This window comes from Vicia villosa, unplaced genomic scaffold (genome assembly GCF_029867415.1).
Source record: "Vicia villosa cultivar HV-30 ecotype Madison, WI unplaced genomic scaffold, Vvil1.0 ctg.005015F_1_1, whole genome shotgun sequence".
Classification (NCBI taxonomy): domain Eukaryota; kingdom Viridiplantae; phylum Streptophyta; class Magnoliopsida; order Fabales; family Fabaceae; genus Vicia; species Vicia villosa.
The window spans coordinates 53,236-59,870 of NW_026706559.1; the positions used below are offsets into that span (position 1 = coordinate 53,236).

Genomic DNA, 6,635 nt, shown 5'->3' on the forward strand with positions numbered 1-6,635 from the left:
AACTTTGATTCCTCGCCTTTAAAAAAATAATAATAAATTAAGCTGTACGCTGTAGATTAACATACACCTAAAATACTATACTTATAACAACATACTTACAATAATTTTTAAATATTTATAATATAATAAAATTTATCTATAAAATAAGAAAGCAAATGTATCTACTTAATACCACTTTGTCATTTGCTTAAAATTAACACCTCATTATTTTGGGAGTAAAATGTATCTAAAAAAAATACTTTTTGTGATTAAATTCACAACTTGTTATATTGAAACTAATTGTTTGATCTTGTTTGTGTTACCATTGGCAAAAAAACGATGGATTTACGTTTAAAAAATTATGGTGTAACCAAACTACAACTTTATCACTATCAATGTTGTAGAGTATCATCTGTCCCAACACTGTTTATTTTGCTCATAACACTTATCACATTTCTGCTCCAAACTGAATCAGTTTTGTTCTCCTATCACTTCTCACTTGCCTTGTCCCTCCAAACCCTAAACCCTGTTCACAAAGAACCTCCATTTGCCGTAAAACTCATTTGCATCTTCAATTTCTCTGTTTGCTCCGTTTACCTCCGAATCATCATGGCAAGACCTAAAAAACCTGCTTTATGGCTTCATATTTGTGTGTTGAATCTGTTGGAAATGTTCCATTAAAATCGTTATATTTGTGCTTTGTATGTGTGCATCTTTTTGTCTCTCTCTTTCTCTTCTTCCTCACTTCTCATCTCTCTCTTTCTCTTCTTCCTCACTTCCCTTTTCTGGGCTGCCATTAATGTCGGTGATTTTGTTGAGAGTGGTTTGAAGGACATGGCTTTAGGTCTTCAAAATTGCGGTGTTGCAGAACAGAATCAGTGTTTGGGTCAATCAAAATTTCGGTGTTGCAAAACATAATCAATTTTCGATTTAGATCCTCTTATGTCTTTTAAGTAAGTTAATATCTTGCTTTGCTTCTGGAAGGAGGCATTTGAATGGGGTATGTATGTCTGTAACTATTTATATATGTTCATGTTCATATGATAGTGTTTTTGTTTATTTGATTCTTTAAAATATTTTATTTTTGTTTTGAATTGTTTGTTATTCAAAACCTGTTTGAGATATTTACTGTTTTTGTATGAAATTGTTTTGATTGTAATGTGTAACAGATCTTGGAAGCACAAGGATAAGAATGTTTAACTCACAAAAATACGAATAGGTTTGCAAATTTCACATGGTTTGTAAATAATATATGAGGCAGAAATTAATTATGATGGGTCTCTTTGTTGTTGCAGTTCTGCATTTTATGAAACATGACAATTTCCTGCTCACTACTACAGGTTGGAATTGCAGTAACATTCTTTCCAATGCCCGTGAACGGATGAGTAGCAATGAGTTTCGCTTCTCCAAATCGCGTTTATTGGTGAGAGTGCTACATGATTTATTCGTGTTTCATAGGCAGTTAGTTATGATTAGCTTGAAGTTGATTATATGAGTTATATGCCTTACTAACATTTCAATAATACTATTCTGATATTTTAGAGTTCGGATATTTTCGACATAACACTACTAGAAATACTCAAATTTCCTACGGATTTACCTGCGGATTTTAGCTAAATTTCCGCAGGAAACACCTTACCTGCGGATTTTCCTGCGGTTTTTCGTCCCCAGCTAAAACCTTCGTGGGTAATATTTTCGGCAGGAAGTTCCGCAGGTAATTCCTCAGCTAAATCCGCAGGAAAAATCCGCAGAAAAATCCGCAGGTAAATTATTTAAAAAATTAAAAAAAAAATTATACAGTCTCTAGATATGTATTGCTTCTACTAAATACTAAATAGTATACATAATCACCAAAGTTATGCAACAATGGTTTTCTCCAAAAGACAAATCATGTGCTAGAAATTAACATGTAATGAATGAAAATTGGTACAAATAGGGACCAATTCTAATTAACCATATCAAATTATGATTAGTAAGTTAAAGTTAAATTATAAATAAAAAATAAACAATGTAATGTTAAGTGCAAAACCTTTATGGAATAAAGTTGATATCTCTCTGCTTCATATGATAAACTTAACTTTCCACCTTGGCGCATTAGTCCTAGAAAGTAATGAAGTTGATTTCAGTTCAAATCTAAATAAACATAAGACCACGAGCTTGTCAAGTTCCACACTACACCAAGGAACATACCTAGTCGGCTTGTCAAGTTCCAAATCAAATTCTCCAGTTTCCTACAGCATAAAAAATCCACAAAACCCCAAATGAATTAAACTCCAAAAGCCAAAACCTCGGCCCTGTTGGGACAAAGAATTTAAAATTCAGTGCTTACAACATAGTAACAAATACTTATCATATAAGTGCTTATATATAATCAATTTTTATACCAAAAAGTCAAATAGTCTTCACATAAACTATAGGTAGCAAGATTATGCTGAGGAAGCTCACAGATAAACCCCACGAATCTGACGCATCCTGTTAAGAATAGTTTATGACACGCCTATAAGTTGTTTTAAGTGTATTTTAGTAACATCTCTCTATAATCTTAGCAAATGATTTATAACTAATATAAAAACAGTTTAAACACATTCTATATTTGAGTATAGGACCTTGTTTGGTAAATATTTTAACTAACCATTTAAAGCATAACTGCTTATTATATAAGTGTTTATGTGTAAGTTACTTCTTCAACAAAAGATAAAATAACCAAACTGTTTTTGTATAAGCTATAAACTGTTTTTTTTTAAGCTATCATGAGGAGCTTATAAAAATAAGCTGAAAACAGCATGTTGACATATTGTAAGCTCTACCAAACAGCCTTACAATAAGTCAATCCAAACCTACTCCTGACTTATGCATAACTGCTTATGTGATAATTAGTCATCCAATAAGTGCTTAATTGAGCTGTTTGTTCAAAAGAATTCCAAATTAGATCTAAACAATTTAGTTGAGTTACCTCAATTGTATCCACCACATATTCAGACAATATAGCAATGAACAGTCATTCCAGCCAACCAAGCAAATCCACTCCAAAATCCAATCACAGCCACTTCTGCTTCATTGTTCTCACCTTCGCCCATACTGTAGAGTAACAAAGTAGATCAGTCACGCTTACTGCCCATCATATGCTACCAGTGATGCACTTTTTCTGTTTTCGGTTAGGTACTTCTAGCAATTTACAATTGTAAAGAGTGTAGATAAATGAAATGTAGATAGCTATGTACTCTAGCAATTGAGATAATAACAATATATTATTATCACTTGAGAAAATCAAAACTGAAGCAAAAAGAAGAAATAACCCGGTTGGGACATTTCATCGAACACCTTGCGAGCGAGGACGAAATCCGCATTTTTCTTCTCTTCAACCGGTAAGGGCAAAAACAACAAATACATCACTGCTTCAGCAAGTTGAGAAAATTAAACAAAATTAACCAAAACCTTACCGATTTAGTACCAAAAAAATGAAGCTCAATCAGTCAGATGTTTGCAAGGGCAAGTTGTGTCAGATTTGATTTGAGCATCGTTGAAATCTGGCTGAAGAGACACCGAAGTCAAGAGAAAGTTGAAGAGTGGAATGCGATCTAAAACCATCATTGAATTTCAACGTTGAAATTTGAATTCAACCACAAAATGATGGAGATTGAATGGAACCGCGAATGAGAACCATGTGTTCGAATCGGAAGTATCGTGAGAATGAAAACCCTTTTTCACCTTTACTTAGATTTTACTTTTTATTTTACTTTTTCTAATGTACTGAGTTATTTTAGATTCACAAAAGCTTTAAGTAAAAAATTACAAATTATTTAAAAAAATAAATTAGTTAATTTATAAAATAAAATCATAAAATAAGTATTAATATTTGGATTAAAAAACATTTTTATAATTATTTTCATAAAGATTAATCAGTAATCAATTATTCAATTATAACAATAACTATCTATTTGAATTTAACTAATGTCTTTAGAAAAATTAAAAAATATATATTTATGAATGTTATTGAAATGTTAAACTCTTATTTACTTTAGATAAGACATTATCTAGTCATTAGATTTTATTTTGAAGCATAGGTCCAATAAGAAAAAGACTTGATTTTATTTTTCTTAGAATTAGAGTGTTTTTATATTTTTGTTTAATCGATTTTTTTTTTAGAGTTGGAGTCCTTTGTCGTTCAATAAAACAAAACTTTCAAAAAGAAAAATTATAAATTTATATATAATTTTTGTTGGAGTGTTTTGGTATTGTTTTAGTGGTAAATTCTTTGGTCCAATATAAGGTAAATACTAGATTCGATTCCTACTTTAAAAATTTTACCAAACTTTTGTTTTCAATTTTTTATATTTTTTAAATTTTATTTTTCAAAATTTTCATACCTCTTGTTAAAGTACAAATTAAATATCAAAAACAATATTTTATTAAATTTTAAAAAACTACTAGTATTTTTAGAAAACATTAAAATAAAAAATAGAAAAAACAAAATTCTACTTTACCTGCGGAATTACCTGCGGATTCTGTAATAAACTTCAAAATAGAGAGTTCGCAGCAAAATCCGCAGAAACCTTTCCTGCGACATTACCTGCGGAATTTCTAATGCATTTTAATTTTCTATTCAAAGTATAACTTCGCAGCAAAATCCGCAGGTATTCCTGCGGAATTTTCTGCGGAAATGTGTTCCGTGGGAAAGCTTATTTAATCTAATAAAGTCGCAGGAAAATCCGCAGGTATTCCAGCGGAATTTTCTGCGGAAGTTTGTTCCGTAGGAAAACTCATTTAATTTAATAATGTCGCAGGCAATTCCGCAGGTATACCTGCGAATTTTTTTTCGCAGGAAATTTTGCAGGTAAACTGTGTATTTCCAATAGTGTAACTGACCATGTGATTGTTGTTGCTGCTGCAGAATGTTCGAAGGAGTTTAATTTAAGGACTTTATTCTTCCATTTAAATTTGTTGATCCTACAACATCGACCACCTTTTGTTCTTTGGTTAAACAATTAAGGTTTGTTTGTTCACTTTGAAAGCACGTGGTTGTTCTAATTTATATATTTTTATCATACATCAGTACGTTGTACCAGTCTTATAACTGTAAATTCTGACAGACGAGTGAAAATAAAACTCTTTGTGGTGCTGAGATTGACTTAATTGATAGGATGTTTTAAAATTATTATTTGTTGTTTCAGATGCTTCAATCTTGGTTTCAATGGTGAGAACTCTCAAGAATGTGATTAATGTCTGAACTGTCATCTATCGAAGAATGTGACTAATATCTGAACCGTAATTGGAGATTAATATGTATTGTTAATGATATTTTGTGGTTTCTTATTTTATAGATTAATATGTATGGTTAATCATATTTTGTGGTTTGTTTCAACTTCCAATAAATTGCAACTGTCATTAAATTGCACCTTTCCACTTTTCAAATTATGACATATTTCAGTGTATAATCATTACATATTGCAACTAATATTAAGTCACACCTTACCACTTTCTAAATTATGGCACATTCCAATTTATAATCATTAGATATTGCAAATGCTATTAAATTTCACCTTTTGAATTTCTAAATTCTAAAGGATTTAAAATAACCATTATATATACATGATGGACAGAAAATATTTTTTCCACTGTCCTTACATATCAGCTTCCACAAAGGCACAATGACAAGAACAAGTATAACCAAAATGGACCACGAACAACAACCTTCTATCAATCTAACTATTAATCACTATGAGGGTGCTGAAGGTTTGCAAATTGAAGGTCCTCATTGTCAACATGGCTATCCAGGTGTTCAAATTGAAGGTCCTTGGATTCCAAATGGAGATGCAGCTGTTTAACCACGTTGTCAGCCAGCGGGAGTTGCTCGGCTACTACATGGAGTCACAGTGGCTGCTCAAAGAAGAAGAAACAGGAGGAGGAGGAGGGGGAGAAGACGAACATTAAGGAAAGTAGCCAAGCATGCAGTCGTCAGTTCTTCGGATGAAGATGAAGGACCGTGGGATTAGTCCAACTTCATGTCAGCTAGGGGGTTTCAATTTGATGCTTAGGGTTTAGAGGATAGAAGAGATATTGTTTTAATTGTAATGGCTATATTTATTTAATGATGATTTTTTTTATATATTACGTCTTATTTTCCATGTGGTTGTATTTACTTCTGATATCAGACGATATTTGTATGCCAGAGTAATGCAATTACATTGAATTTGGAATTAAAATGTTCTGGTCCTTTTCCAACAACTATCTTTTATTGCTTATTGAATTTAGGATTGATTTTGATAGTGCTCTTGAATCTCCCAAAACCCATGCATGATTTATTGAAGCCATTGCAGGTGTAAAGAAATGCAGGAAAAGGTTTGGTAGCATCGTTGTTCGTTGAATTGGCTGTTGAAACCTGTCACGGAGAGCACATTGCAACTGTTTGCAAAGACAATTTTGGTATATTTTTTGTTCTGTTTTTAATATTCTTCATGAATATTTTGGTATCATTTTAAGGGTTCTGGAAGAGGATTATATTTCACTGCTACCATGTTTTTAGGATATTGTTCTGTACTATATCAGAACTGCTTCAGTTTTAAGTTTCACTTCACTTATATGGTTTGTGACTTTGGTATTCTAAAAGAAGGATGAAAATCTCAATACTATGAAATTTATTTTATAACTATTCTTGC

At 31.6% G+C, this 6,635-nt stretch overlaps 2 long non-coding RNA genes across 2 annotated transcripts; one reads left to right on the forward strand and one right to left on the reverse strand.

The window, feature by feature from the left end:
• The first annotated feature begins 259 nt into the window (after window positions 1-259).
• Window positions 260-5,282, forward strand: LOC131642443 (uncharacterized). Its single transcript, XR_009295896.1, has 5 exons — window positions 260-979; window positions 1,149-1,198; window positions 1,320-1,402; window positions 4,871-4,969; window positions 5,151-5,282. It is a non-coding gene; the product is annotated as an uncharacterized LOC131642443 (long non-coding RNA).
• On the reverse strand, window positions 946-3,711 carry LOC131642442 (uncharacterized). The gene is made up of 3 exons (XR_009295895.1): window positions 2,933-3,711; window positions 2,170-2,210; window positions 946-2,079 (listed from the first exon to the last, which is right to left on the reverse strand). It is a non-coding gene; the product is annotated as an uncharacterized LOC131642442 (long non-coding RNA).
• Window positions 5,283-6,635: the final 1,353 nt, after the last annotated feature.